We start from the raw sequence: 15,864 nt of genomic DNA on the forward strand, positions 1-15,864 counted from the left end.
GAGTTCTTCTTATGTGCGCAGTGATAAATTCACAAACGTAGTATCCACACAAGTTATTACCTGGTTCCTGCCGCAAATACCACTGTACGAGAAGAAGATTATTCTCATCATCTCACACGTAAATTGAAGTACGATATAGTAATTAAACACGTGGGGAAGTGTATATAGTACAACTTACTGGTATTTCAACTACATTAAGTGGTGCCTTGCAATCCTTGCGATGTTGCCGAATAAACTCTTTCCTAACCCTATGCGACCAATAATGTACGATCGTTAATAAATTATGGCAAAGTCTATTCAATAATAGTTGTGCGCGAGAGATCGAAATTACCCCTGGATAATGTCTATCATATCTTGGTATAGTGCCCGCTCTTTTCTCAACGAGTCAAAGATTACTAACCGACTTGAGTTTAACTCAATGACAATGAGTATCCAGTGAAACCTGTATTGGTTTATACACACACGTACATGCATATAAGTTGTATTGATATTACATAAAATGTGTAGACTACATTATTATTAACACTTACTCAAAGCTGTACGGGAAAAGTATTGTTGTCTTGTCGTGCTGCTTCACGAAGAACATCATGATATTCTCCTGTGCTTCAGATACCCACCGCTCCTTGACAATAATACCGGTTTTGAATACGATATAAGGATCAATGAAGCCAACACTGGTGTCTTGTATTCTTTGGAGCTCTGACATCTGGAATCTGTATATAAATATAAGTTACATGTGAGGATAATTATATACACGTACGCATAGAAGTGAGTTTTATTAAATAAAAGGAAGGAATCGACGATGGCCAAGGTACATGACCTTTCGACATCTTTTCAAATATATACTGTCAAGGTCATCAAAACAATATGTGCATGCATTATATCCTTTGTTTGTCTGACCTGAAAGATTACTTAAAGCAGGCCAATCATTGATTGTTACGAACAACATTGCTCGTAGGTCAAAGTGTTCTTGTTTGTACTCATCCCAGACACGTACACCTGGTTTGTTCCATAAAACTAGAAGTTCTTCAACTAATGGCTTCAGATAGACATCAATGTCATTGCCAGGTTGCCTCGGACCTTGGATGAGGATCGGCATCATAATGAACTTCCGCTTCATGCATAACCATGGAGGAATGTTGTAGATACATAGAGTAACTGGCCAAGTGCTATGACTAGTGCTCTGCTCCCCAAAAGGATTCATACCATCTGTACTTAAGGCGAACCTTAAGTTTCTAGCCTCATTTGCAAACTCTGGAAATTCCCTGTATATCACTCTCCACTGGGACCCATCAGCTGGGTGTCTCAGCATATTGTCTACCTTACAGTCTTCTTTATGCCACCGCAACAACTTTGCATGGTCTTTATTTCTGAACAAACGTTTTAAGCATGGTATTATAGGAGCATACCACATAACCTTGGCAGGGATTTTCTTTCTAGGACGTTGTTCACCCTCGACGTCACCAGGATCATCGCACCTGATCTTATACCGCGATGCTTTACATACCGGGCATTCATCCAAATTCTCGTATTCATTGCCATGGTAGAGGATGCAGTCATTAGGACATGCATGTATCTTCTGGATTTTTAATCCCAATGGGCAGACAACCTTTTTTGCTTCGTACGTAGTGGTGGGCAATTCATTTGGCTTTGGAAGCATCTTCTTTATGAGGTTCAATAAATTCCCAAATGCCTTGTCGGATATACCATTCTTTGCCTTCCACTGTAGCAATTCCAGTGTTGTACCCAGCTTTTTTTCCCCTCTTCGGCCGTCGGGTATAGCAACTTCCTATGATCCTCAAGCATGCGCTCGAACTTAACTTTCTCTTTTTCACTTTCCAATTCTTGTTGTGCATCACGAATGGCATCGCCAAGAGCATCACCGAGATCATCTTCTACCGCTACCTCTTCTTCATCTCCCCCCATTGTAGTATCATCAAAGGCACCATACTGAGCAATAATGTCATCAATGTCTAAATCTTCTCCTTCACCTTCTTCCATCATTACCCCGCTTTCTCCATGCTTAGTCCAACATATATAGTTTGACATGAAACCTGACTTAAGCAAATGTGAATGAAGACTCATTGAGCTTGAATATTCCTTTAAATTCTTACATAGGGCACATGGACAGCACATGAAACCATCCCGCTTATTTGCCTCGGCCACACCTAAGAAATAGTGTAAGCCCTCAATAAAGTCTTGGGAGCGGCGATCGGCATTGTACATCCAATGGCGTGACATAATCTGTATTACACGACAAATTATGAAAACCTTAAACATAATTAAGTATTTTATTACACAACATAAATGACACACACACGGTTGATTAATTAACTAAGCCTGGCTACAACGTAAGCAATCCCAACTATCACTAAACAAACTAAAACTACAATGCACTTCAGTAACATAATTATTTCATGATCGTACGTAACTAAAATAGACAAATCATTCTTCTGTTGAATATCAATAAGCTTCTCCTGCTGGCTCACTGACTCATCAGCAGCAGCCGCTACCTCAAGCGCACCCAAATTCTGCACGTATGTAGCATAATCTTCCTCCCAGTACCAACCATCGCATCCATTGCCCTCCCACTGAAATTAAAGCCAAAAAATATTTAGTCAAAAATATTCAAGAAAAGCAGGTCAATTAGCCATAAATAAAAAATGCGTAAGAAACTCACATCGCGATCCGGGCACTTGTAGAAAACACGACCCTTATTGGGTCCCTGTCTCTTGACTCGGTACTCCATCACAATCTTCTGCTTACACTTGCCGCAGATAATGAGAGGGAGTTCTGGCCTTAGTCGTTTCGCAACCGAACGAGAGGCCAAGGATCCGGTACCAGTTGTCATCTACTTTCTATACTTATTTTTGCAAACTAGTGTAAATTTCATATTTTCTAAAATGATATATTTAACCTAAACTAGTTGACCTTGCTTACGTGATCATCTCGCGAGCATTTCTCCACCGGACGGCACCGTACTTGGCCAAGGAAGAGCTCCGATTCAACGAGAAAGGGAACACGGTCTTCCACGACTGTTGCCGCTCTCCCTCGTAGAATCAAAGCTCCTCCTTGACGTCCGTTACCGCTCGGCAGAGAACATGCTCGCCAAGATGAACACGGTCCGCAAGTTCAACTAGTACGGATTTTCTACAATTTTCTAACAATTTTCTAAGTTTTTCATTTCATGGAAAAATTAATTCTAAGATCACGTAAGCCACCGGGGACGAGGATGGCGCGTGCTCCAGCGAGGACGAGCGAGGCGTGATTTTGATGAACTAATTTAACTTTTGTTTATCCAAACATATATGCAAATCATCATGTGATTTTGAGCTAAAAATGACATATAAAATCATAATAAAGTCCAACATATAAAGTTACACATGCATCTACATCGCAAAATGAGATAAGCTACTAACAAAACATAAGAGGATTAAGTTTCTTACCTCCAAAATCGAAGAGCAACACCAATGGAGGGGGAGAGAGCAAGAACAACAGCAAGCAGAAGAACAGAGGCAGTGAGTTTGAATGCAATGGCTCGGGCTCGGGGAGGAAGAAATGAGCTGAATTATAGGCCGGGATAATTAGTCCCGGTTAGGGGTCCAAACCGGGACTAAAGATTAATCTTTATTCCTGGGGCATCACCCAAACCGGGACTAAAAGCTTTAGTCCCGGTTGGTATTACCAGCCGGGACTAAAGGTAAACCTTTAGTCCCGGCTGGTAATACCAACCGGGACTAAAGATCCCTGCCACTAGTAGAGAACAGACCTTTGATCCTCGGCCAAAATGGGCTCTAGTCCCGGAATTTTTTGCCCCCGGGACTAGAAATACCTTTAGTCCCGGTTGGAGGCTCCAACCGGGACTAAAGGTCCCTGCCCAACGGCTACTGCGCCAGACAGAGGTGGCAGGGACCTTTAGTCCCGGTTGGAGCCACCAACCGGGACTAAAGGTATACTTTTACTCTCGGTTGGTGGCTCCAACCGGGAGTAAAGGTCTACTCTCGGGCCGTGGCTACGCCCGGGGTTGGAAAGTTACCTTTAGTCCCGGTTGGAGCCACCAACCGGGACTAAAGGTCCCCCCTTTATATCCCGGCCGTCTCCTTCCTCCCCGAGCCCGAGCTCAGCACATTTTGAAGCTCACTGCAGTAGTGTTCTTGCTTCCTCCCTCCCTCCATTGTTCCTCCATCCATTCTTCGATTCCTCCGTCGATTTCTTCGATTTCTCCGTCGATTCTTCAGTTGTAAAGGTTACCAATCTCATACTCTCATTTTTCACCATTGTCTTATCTTATTTTGTTCACTATAAATATATGGTTCTTTATTGTGGTTTTTTTCATTTGTAAGCAATTTGAGCTCAAAATCACTTCAAGCTTGCATATTTACATGAAAGAAGGTTAAAGTAGCTAGTTGAACTTGCGGACCGTGTTCATCTCGGCGACCATGTTCTCTGCCGAGCGGTAACGGACGTCAAGGAGGAGCTTTGATTCTACGAGGGAGAGCGGCAACGGTCGTGGAAGACCGTGTTCCCTTCCTCGTAGAATCGGAGCTCTTCCTTGACCAAGTACGGTGCCGTCCGGTGGAGAAATGCTCGCCGAGATGATCACGTAAGCAAGGTCAACTAGTATGGATGGTTATTTATTCACATGTCCCGATATCGTCGCAGTAGTCTGTCAATCACCGTACCTAAACATAGTATATATAAATAAAAACTTAGAAAATAGTTAGAAAATTATAGAAAATCTGTACTAGTTGAACTTGCGGACCGTGTTCAGCTCGGCAAGCATGTTCTCTATCGAGCGGTAACAGACATCAAGGAGGAGCTTTGATTCTACGAGGGAGAGCGACAACGGTCGTGGGAGACCGTGTTCCCTTCCTCGTAGAATCGGAGCTCTTCCTTGACCAAGTACGGTGCCGTCCGGTGGAGAAATGCTCGCCGAGATGATCACGTAAGCAAGTTCAACTAGTACGGATGGTTATTTATTTACATGTCCCGATATCGTCGCAGTACTCTGTCAGTCACCGTACTTTTTATTTTAACTTTTTATGAAATGAAAAACTTAGAAAATAGTTAGAAAATTATAGAAAATCCGTACTAGTTGAACTAGCGGACCGTGTTCATGTCGGCGAGCATGTTCTCTGCCGAACGGTAATGAACGTCAAGGAGGAGCTTTGATTCTACGAGGGAGAGCGACAACGGTCGTGGGAGACCGTGTTCCCTTCCTCGTAGAATTGGAGCTCTTCCGTGGCCAAGTACGGTGCCATCCGGTGGAGAAATGCTCGCCGAGATGATCACGTAAGCAAGGTCAACTAGTACGGCTGGTTATTTATTCACACGTCCCGATATCGTCGCAGTAGTCTGTTATGTGTGTACACTCCAATTCTTCTGTTAATTTGCGGAAATATCATGTGAATTACTTACCTGCCGCAGTAAAAGACGAGAACACAATGACCATTAAAAATATCATTGTTTAGAGATCTAGATAATTTTATAGTTTCTTAATTTTATTTGTTTATAAAAGGAGAAATTTATAGTGTATTAAAAAATGAGTATAGAGAGTAGATGGCAACTGCTTCCGGGTCCTCGGCCTCTCATGGGTTTCCAAAGCGACTTAGGCCGGGCCTTCCTCTCATTCCATGCGGCAAGTGTCGTGATGAGACGAAGATTGTGATGGAGTACCGAGTGAAGAAGGAGGGTCCCAACAAGGATCGTATCTTCTACAAGTGTCCGGATCGCAATGTGAGTTATTTTATCGTATTTAATGATTATGGTTAGTTTATACCTATTTTCATGATGGTTGTGATTAAAGTTCTAATTTTTTGTTTTAATTTCAGTGGGATGGCAGTGGACGATGTTCAGGCTTCTACTGGGAGGAAGAGTATGTTGAACTCGTGCAAAAATATCTTGCACAATAGGCAGATACGGCGGCTAATGAGGTAGTGATCCAGCCAAAGAAGCCCAAAGATGTTGCACAATCGGGGGATCTGTGTGTTTTAGTTGAGATTGGTCGCGAAATCCTTGTGCTCCTGAAATATATTTTAGCTTTAGTTCTTTTAGTGGTAGTTGGGATTGTCTACATTGTAGCGATGCTTTCATAAATTTGTATCTTTTGTGGTGGCACGCATGTTGTATAAATAATTAATTATAATCTAGGTTTTAATATGATATTTATGTTATGTAATGCAGATGAGCCGTCATTGGATGTATAATGCTGATCGCCGCTCCCCAGAGTTCATTGACGGCGTGCATTCTTTGTTACGTGCGGCCGAGGCAAACAAACACGACGGTTTCATATGCTGCCCATGTGCCATATGTAAGAATACGGTGGAATATCCTTGCTCAAGGACTCTTCATTCACACTTGTTCAAGTCGGGTTTCATGCCAAACTATATTTGTTGGACAAAGCACGGAGAAACCGGTGTTGTAATGGAAGAAGGTGAAGAAGAACAATGGGACGACAATGATATTATTCCTGATGGTGCGTGCTTCAATGATACTGCAATGGGAGAAGCTGAAGAAGAGGTAGCCGCAGAAGATGAGCCGGCTGATGATCTTTCTCAGGTCATTCGTGACGCACAAAGAGAATGTGAAAGTGAAAAGGAGAAGATCAAGTTCGAGCGGATGCTAGAAGATCACAAGAAATTGTTGTACCCAACTTGTGATGCAGGGCAGAAAAAGTTGGGAACCACACTAGAATTGCTGCAATGGAAGGCAAAGAATGGTGTATCTGACAAGGGATTTGGAGAGTTACTAAAAATCCAAAAGAAGATGTTTCCGAAGTACAATGAATTGCCTGCCACTACCTACGAAGCAAAACAAGTTGTCTGTCCTATGGGGCTAGAAATAGAGAAGATACATGCATGTCCTAATGACTGCATCCTGTACCGTGGCAAAGAGTACGAGAAATTGGATGCATGTCCGGTATGCCATGCGTCGCGGTATAAGATCAGGCGAGATGACCCTAGTGATGTTGAGGGCGAACGTCCGCGTAAGAAAATCCCTGCCAAGGTTATGTGGTATGCTCCTATAATACCACGCTTGAAACGTCTGTTCAGAAACAAAGAACATGCAAAATTGTTACGATGGCACAAAGAAGACCGTAAGGTAGACAATATGTTGAGACACCCTGCTGATGGGTCCCAGTAGAGAGCAATCGATAGAGAATTCCCGGAGTTTGCAAATGACGCAAGAAACTTAAGGTTTGCTTTAAGTACAGATGGTATCAATCCTTTTGGAGAGCAGAACAGTAGTCATAGCACTTGGCCTGTTAGTCATAGTATCTACAACATTCCTCCTTGGTAAATTCAGATGTAATAATTGTGAATTCAGATGTTTATTATGTCATGTTTCAAATTAAATCAATGTTTGGTTTGGTGGGATTTCTCTCTAAAAAAGGTAAATTAGGATACTGAGTGATGAAAAATTAAAATATTAACGTTAAAATGATGTGAAAACAAATTTCCTGTCCAAAACCAATAGTTTTAACAATTTTAATTAAACACTACATTTTTGCATTAACGAAATAATAAATATTAGTTACATTATGTTTTATAATTCTAACAAAAAATAAAAAAAGTTAGGTTATAGATTTTTCCTATGTGCAATAAACAAAAAGAAAATTCATATTTTTAACAAAATAATTTTATGCCTTTTATTTAATTTACTATGTATTTAACAAAAACTATTGCATTTCTATTGTATTTAACAAGACTATTGCTTAAAACAGACGGGAAACGAAACTGCAGCCCACCTTTACTCCCGGGTGGGAAGTCCACCCGGGAGTAAAGGTGGGCTGCAGTTTCGTGGCCTGCCAAAAAAACCCTTTACTCCCGGTGCGTGTTACCAACCGGGAGTAAAGGTAACAAGCACCGGGAGTAAAGAGACCTTTACTTCCGGTTGGTAATACGCACCGGGAGTAAAGGGTTTTTACTCCCGGTTGGTGGCTGGCACCGGGAGTAATTCTCTCTGATATATAACTTCCAGCGCCTGGCGCAGATCGATCCGCTCGTCTTCTTCCTTGTCGAACACCGCCGCCCTCTTCTTCCTCGCGCCGCGTCCGTTCGCCTTCCGTGACCCCGCCGCCCTTTTCTTCCTCGTGCGGCCTCCACCGCGCGCGCCCGTGCCCCTCCTCCGCGCACGCCCGTGGCCCTCCACCACGCCCTCCTCCGCGCCCGAGGCCCTCCACTGCGCCCGAGGCCCTCCACTGCCGAGCTCGAGGTGATATGTTCGTCGATCTCTTTGTACATTCTCAGACAGTGGCCGGAAACTGAACATTGTTTCATGAATCTAGAACACTGCCTTGCTCAATAGAAGAATTTTTTCTATCTTCATAGATCAATGTTTGTTAACGAAATTTTATTCAAATATATTCATGTAGGGTCTTTTTTTTGAAGGATTTGTTGTAGGATATATAATGGTCAAATAGGAACTCAATTTGGATACCCAGTTTGTAAACTAAGCGTTTTTTAGTTTATAAAAAATATCACATGTGATAATGTAAGCAGTTTTAGTTGGACTTGCATGCATGGCTACAGACAAATGAAGGAAAACTTCAACGTTTCTTCATTTGTGAACTTTGAATATACAGATATAATATATTAATGTTGCTAAAGTAATATGAGCATTACATATTTTTTCCGGGAAGACTATCTTCAAACTTTATATCATAGCATCAGAGATCGCCTGTAGAAGAAGAAAATAAATTCTTATCATTTCGGAAATAGTAATGGTTATATTAGCAATAAGACACATATACTTACATTTCATAATGACTTATACTTACATTATCAACATAGAATTTTCTCATATGATGAATGACTACATGGTTCACATGGTACATAGGATCACAACATCACGCACCGACACCGCCCCGGCCCGCCAGCTCACGTCGTCGTCGTCGTCAGCACGCCGGCCCGCCTCACGTCGTCGTCGTCGTCAGCACACCGGCCACCGCACCGACACGTATATATACGTCATTTGTATTCATATGCATGTATATATACGTCGTGGAGCACCACCGCCCTCGTTTGCCCATGCGTTTCTATGTATACGGCGGAGCACCGTCGCCCTCGTTCACCCATGTGTATACAGACATATATACGGCGGAGTGGAGCACCGCCACTCTTGTCACACCGCCCTTTCTCGTGGCCTAGTTGATCAACATTCATATTATCGTTATCGTTAATGCTAAACAATCACACCAGGGCGAACCGCGCTGTTGATGTCACCGACGTGGTTCGCCCTAGTCACCGACGCAATTTGCCCTCGACCGTTTATGTATAGCCCTAATTCGCCCTAGTACCGACGTAGTTTGCCCTAGTGTGGCGAATTGCGTCCGTGACCGAGGGGCAAGATTTAATAATGCATATTGTTCGTAGATTTTACGCATGTAAGCAAAGATTTGACGTACTATATATTTGTTTTGTTTTTTGAAGCTAGATGGCCGACCCGAGAAACATGGATGAGGAGGAGTTGATGATGAATTTGATCAACAGTGGCACTCAAGTTGCCGGCGATGATGGTGCTAAAAATAACGTGCAAGAGGATGCAGATGACGGGAGTCAGTACTTAGCTCTTGAACAAAATGAGCAACAACATACTGGCCAAGTATATATTTTTTATTATTAGCTATATATATTATCATATGTCTTATGTGTGCTCAAGACATTAAAAATAATGTTTATGTTTTGTAGCCCTCTGGATCGACATCAACAACTACAACGAAGAGTAAAAATGTTCGAGGTCCTAAAAAGCCATTGGTGGGCCGCTTCATCATCTCGGAGTTCAATGTGGATACAGGAGAACCGGGGGGGCCGAATAAAATGAAATTTGTGCACCACTGTGGTTACCTTGTACGGGACCGGCTCCCGATTAGTACCCGTGAATGGAAGAAGAAGACCAATGCTCCTCATATCAGTTTTGTCTCCGATCGTGACAAGGCGTTAATTTGGAAAGATGTCTTGGTACATTTCACGCTCCAAACAGATGGTTATGATGATATAATAGATGGTGATGAGTTGAAGGAGCGAGTTAGGGATTGGGCAATGAAGAAGATGGCCACCCAGTTTTAGACTTGGAAGAAACACCTATACACGACGTATGTCAAGAAGAACATAGCACCAGATTTTACTGTCCCAGGCCCGATCTCAAAGTAGAGGCCCTATTGGGATGAGTTTGTACAGTACATGACTTCGGAAGAGGGTGTAAGTCGGGTGATAAAGAACCAACGTAATGCCCAACAGAAGACATACCACCATACCTTGGGATCAGGTGGCTACCCAACTGCCATTAAGAAGTGGAACAAAATAGAAGCAGACCTTCTTGCCAAGGGTATCAGACCAGAATCACTCGAGTGGGGAGAACGTGCAAAGAATTGGTTTTTCGGTCATGGGGGAACACTAAACCAGGAGACAGGGAAGTGCGTTTATGGCGCAAGACTGCAAGAAGCAGCAGAAAGATTATTTTATGCTCAGAGAGCTACTGCTAGTGGTGCGTTCAGGCCCAACAGAGAGAAGGATGAGCTAACATACGCCATCGGGACTATTGAACATGGTGGCCGAACTAGAGGCAAAGGAAGTGTCTCGTGGGAGCATGGATTCCCTCAGGACAGACCTTCCTACAGAAGTCGCCAGAGAAAGAAGGAAGAAGAGGCACAGCGGCTCCAGAGGTTGGAGGAAGCGGTGCGTGAAGCACAGGAGAGGGAAAAAAACCTTGAAGCGAGAATGCAGGAGGAAATCAGAAGGCAAGTGCAAATAGCAGTGAGTGCAAGCAAGCAGGCATCAGAGCCAGGAATCAACATTAGCCAATCTGTTCAGTTGAAAAGCAGCTGCGCTTCCACGGAGATACCAAATCAAGGGGACATAGGACTGCGCTTCCCTGTGGATGACGTCACTGAACCTTGTACAACGTGTGAGCTACACATTCCGAAGGAGAATTCCACAATCAAGGTGGCTATCGGTCTTGTTAATCCTATCGACCGAACCAAGACACCAAGGATTCATGGGAATATAATCCAAGAAGGATATGCTATCATCTCAGTAGATAAAGCTGAAAAAGGTTTTAGTGATTTGCCTCTTGACATTCCTGGAGGTGATGGCGAGAAGACTCTAGGAGAAGCGGAGAAGACATTCATTCTATGGCGCAAGCGCTACATCATCATTCCAGGGATGGCGGCTCCACCTCCTCCTGAACTACCTCACCATAGGTACGTGCGGATGAAAACACTACATCATTAATTTGTATTGGCTTAAATAATTAATAATCTGCTCATAATAATATGTCATTCCTTTTTTTGTAGCAGATCCTCCCCCAACCTAAATCCAATTGTTCAATCGCCAGATCATCAAAGTGCTCTGTACGATGACATTGTGTTGGAAGGCAAGGCTGCATCCACACCATCTCCAAGGAGGTCTCCAACGCCGCAGCCGCCACCTCCAAGGAGGTCTCCAACGCCGCTGCCAACACCTCCAAGGAGGTCTCCAACGCCTCCCCCGCCCCCGCCTACCAAGAAGCCTAGCAAGAGGCCAGCCCCTCAAACGAAGAACCAGTCCCCGCCTGCAAAGAAAGCCACCATGAAACCAAGGGCTATTCCCAAAATAATATCTGAAGAGAAGGAAGAAGGAACTGATGCATATAAAAAAGACATGTCTAGATTCTATGACAAACTTAAAATGAATCAAGAAGCAAGGAGAAACCTGGAGAAACCGTACTTCTTCGTAGCTCCAGATATTCTAAGAAAAAAGGTGACTTTTTACCAGCAACAACAGCGGGAATCTCGTAAGCCGTCCAAATCAACGTTATCGGACTATGACCGCACTCTCACCAAGTCAATTGAGGCGGCACAGAAAAAGAAGCGGGCAGGGAAAGGAGTTGCCCAACTCGGACAACAAGCGCACCAATCAATCCCCCCGCTAGTTGTTGGTAATGAATAAGGTTCGAATTTAGGATTAATGCATCAGGCAAACATACCTCCGGATGTCGATTTGGATCACCTTGGTGAATTTCTTGATGAGACTGGTCTCGACCTTTACCAGATGTTTGGTGATGGAAACATTGAGAGTGCGGCGGAGGTTGATATTTGGAAGAAAAAATTTGTACTAGGCCAGAGTCTATACAACCCTCAAGCCTTATCTGATCTGGGGACGCAAATGTACCTGCTAAACAAGTGGTACATACAGGCGTCTACCAGTGGAGACTTCTGCGTTGGTGTCAGAATTAGAGACGAACATTGGTTCCGTGGCGATGATGTTATGTATGTTGACTTTGCAGAATTTCATCAACTATGCCATCTGACCTCTCTGGACAAAGTTATCATTAGCTGCTATTGCCTATAAGTAATAATTCTTTCGATCTATTATTAAACTCATCATATGTGTGTATATGCATATAAATTATCCTAACAAGTACTATATATATGCAGATTTACAATGACAGAGCTCAGAAAGAAAGGCTGCAATGAAATTGGTTTTGTTGATCCCCATATAGTATTCAAAGACCCAATTACTCCAAAGACTAATTGGAAGTCTGAGTCAGAGAGTAACCTCATGAACTTCTTAGTGAACCAACGCCACAAGAAGGATATACTCTTTCCCTATAACTTCAAGTGAGTGTTAATCATGTCGATCATATCCTTAATGGCTCATATGTTGATTCTAGTTAATTAATGAGTGTTATGCGTTATATCCTATAAACACATGCAGCAATCACTGGATATTGATGGACATCGATCTGGTGAAAAGTCACTTGATAATCTATGACTCGATGAGAAAACCACAACAAGACTACCAAGATATGATAGATATTATCCAGAGGTAATTTCGGGATCTCTAGCAACTATATATACACACAAACATGATGATTAACTATATCTGATGACGTGGCAAATTTTTTATTGGGCAGTGTTTGGAAAACCTTTATTGAGAAGCAACACATGGAAAAATGCAAAGCGCCACTGAATGTAATCCCTTTGAAAGTAAGTCCCCTGAATCGCATCATCTTTATTAATTAAACATATAGCTTTCACCGGATCACCAGATTGGATGACAAATCTTTTTCTCGTAAAGTGGTGTCTGAGGCAGGAAAGGGGGAACAACTACTGTGGTTACTATGTTTGCAAGTTTATCAAGGTGCTCTCCCAAAGAACTCCTATAGAGAGACTCAAAGTACGTTAAAAATACACTATATATTCATTTAATTATTATTAGTGATTGTGTTACTATGTCTTTATATATATATGTACATATATTAATTTATTTTCCTTTAATTCAAACCTGTAGACTCGATGGTTGGAGGAAAAGGTCATACGGCAAGACCAAATCAAAGCAATTCAGGAGTCTATAGCCGGATTTTTTAATGAGCAGGTCATCGATTCCAAGGGCGAGTTCTACTTCGACCCAACACTGCCATTGAAGCCAAGCTAGAGGATGAGAGGAAACTTGTTATGTCACAACAACTGTAATGCAATCTTTTGTAATATATGCACATGAAATAATATAATGTAAAATACACATATGCATGCATGCATGTAAATATATATATGATGCATGCATGCATGCATATATATATATATATATATATATATATATTTCTATGCTTGAATTGTGTGATTTAATACGTTCATTGTGCTTGAACCGAAACATACGATACGCGCGTATAAATGTATAATTAGCAGCGTACATAATTGTGTGATTTAATACGTTCATTGTGCTCTGTGTTCTTGGTCAGAGGTACTTAATGGTCACTAAACTCAACATTACTATAAAATATGTGTTTCTAAGATTCGAACTTATCAAGGTTCCCTCGAGCGTCCATAGATCAGTTGAGCTATACAACAATTGAAACTATAAAGCTGATGCTATTCTTTTAACTACACATTTACACCGGATGGTAGAGGCTAGAACTTTGTTCCATTATTAAAAAAACTACACATTTACGAATCTTGTATTGTATATTTGATACTCTAAGTGATCTCAAATAAAAAATTGTTAATTGCAAAGTTATAGATCTTATGGAGTATTACAACTTTGATGTTGATCTTGTCTTCATTTGACATTTGTAACCATCTCAAATCCGATTTGAAAACTTATATTGAATATTTGGATTTGTAAATCCTTTCAAATTAAAATGTTGTCAGCTACAAAGTTTTAGATCCCTTTGAACTCTATAATTTTGATATAATGTTTATCTTGAAATGACTCATACATAAATATTAGCCTTTTTTTTTGCAAAACAACCAATGATTAATTACCGGTTGCAGCCAAGAACCAGTAATGATAGATGGACGTACATTCATTGTCAGTTCGTGGCTTCAATCGTGCAAGTCCACTACCTACCACCACTGCTGGTTGTAGTTGTCAATAGGCAGTGAAAGTCCACTTACATATCACTTTTCTATTACCGTTGGTTGAAGCCATGAACCGGCAACGGTAGTCTGGCAGCTGTTCTTTGATAGTAGGTCTTATAATATGGTCAATGATCTTGTGCGAGGCAAGAGTAGGTATCCGATAATATCCTCTCTCTTAAGCCGTTTCATTCTATCTCGTCCACGTCGTGGTCAAGCTTATGGTGGAATCTTCTTCCACGCGTGCTGTACTTGAGCTACAGTGTTTAATTTCCGCCGATGGATCGAGACTTTGGATGTGAAAAGGATTAGGAAGGAATGATAGCGCACATACATGCACTCGACGAAAATGACAGGCTGGCCAGTTGATCATGAGCATGTTTGTTAATATACTAGTCCAGCACAAGTGTTCAGGTGAACCGATCGAATGGGTGGATGGATCGATCGCAGCCTCAATTATTCCTCGATCCCCCACTACCAGCGGTGAGCAATTAGTCACGAGCCGTACATACAATAACAAACTCTCTCCTTTAGTTTCTATACGATGTCATGGTTAGAATTATGTACGTCTAGTTTAGTTCACCTCTGAGTGATATCGCACGTTCAGAAGCTTGGACAAGCGTCTTTCCATTATCAGTTTATATCACCATATATCTCTTTGAGGTTCTACATATCAACCAGAGTGCAGCTTCTTTGGTCTCCTTTTCTCAGTTTCCATGGTCGTCGCCGGATGGATCTCGGATATGCCGATATGCACACTGCACGCACGCACCCACCAGTTAGTTCGATGGGATAAGCAGGAAACGATAGGCGTGTGCAACTGCATGCACGCCATTTTAGACTTGCAGCAGGACGCGTGCAACAGTGACATACGTACAGCTACGAACCAGACTGCGTGCAACAGTGACATGCACACACGCCGCGCAGTCCATGCACGCACGCACGCGTGCCCAAGTTCTTCGCAGGCATTTCCGGCGACTGCTTCCACTAGCAATTTGCAGATGGGACTCGGGAGCAGCGCGCCGCGCGCCCGCCGGGCTGGAACGGCGGCGGCGGTGGCTCTGTCGTCTCTGTCACGGCGCGGCGCTGTGCGCCTGTGCCTTTGCGCACCCACACTGGCGGAGGCCAGTGGAGGCGAAGCTGGGCACTGGCCCCCCCTTCATCCACACTCTGGCCACTGCAACTCTGAATCAGCTCTGTGACTGACGCCCAGAAGTAGGAAAGTTAACACGCATCCACTGTAAAACGTCCAAGCCTACATCACTTGGTTATGCTAGATGTAAGCTAATACTCTCAAAGTTGTACGCTTGTAGCTTGACTGGCCCCTGCTTTGTTTGGCTCCATGCTCCGCCACTGCGCACCCACGCCACGTACGTCCCTGTCGTCCGGCCCGTGTCTCCGACCCTGACTTGCTAGTGCCTGCCGATGATACAGCTAGCTGACTCTGAAAGCTACAGAGGCCGGCCGGATCGAGTCGGCCGTTGACGACGATGGATGGAAAGGCCGCGGCGTCGTCCACAAACAAACCC

The sequence above is a fragment of the Miscanthus floridulus genome, chromosome 10 (assembly GCF_019320115.1).
Source record: "Miscanthus floridulus cultivar M001 chromosome 10, ASM1932011v1, whole genome shotgun sequence".
NCBI classification, from domain to species: Eukaryota; Viridiplantae; Streptophyta; class Magnoliopsida; order Poales; family Poaceae; genus Miscanthus; species Miscanthus floridulus.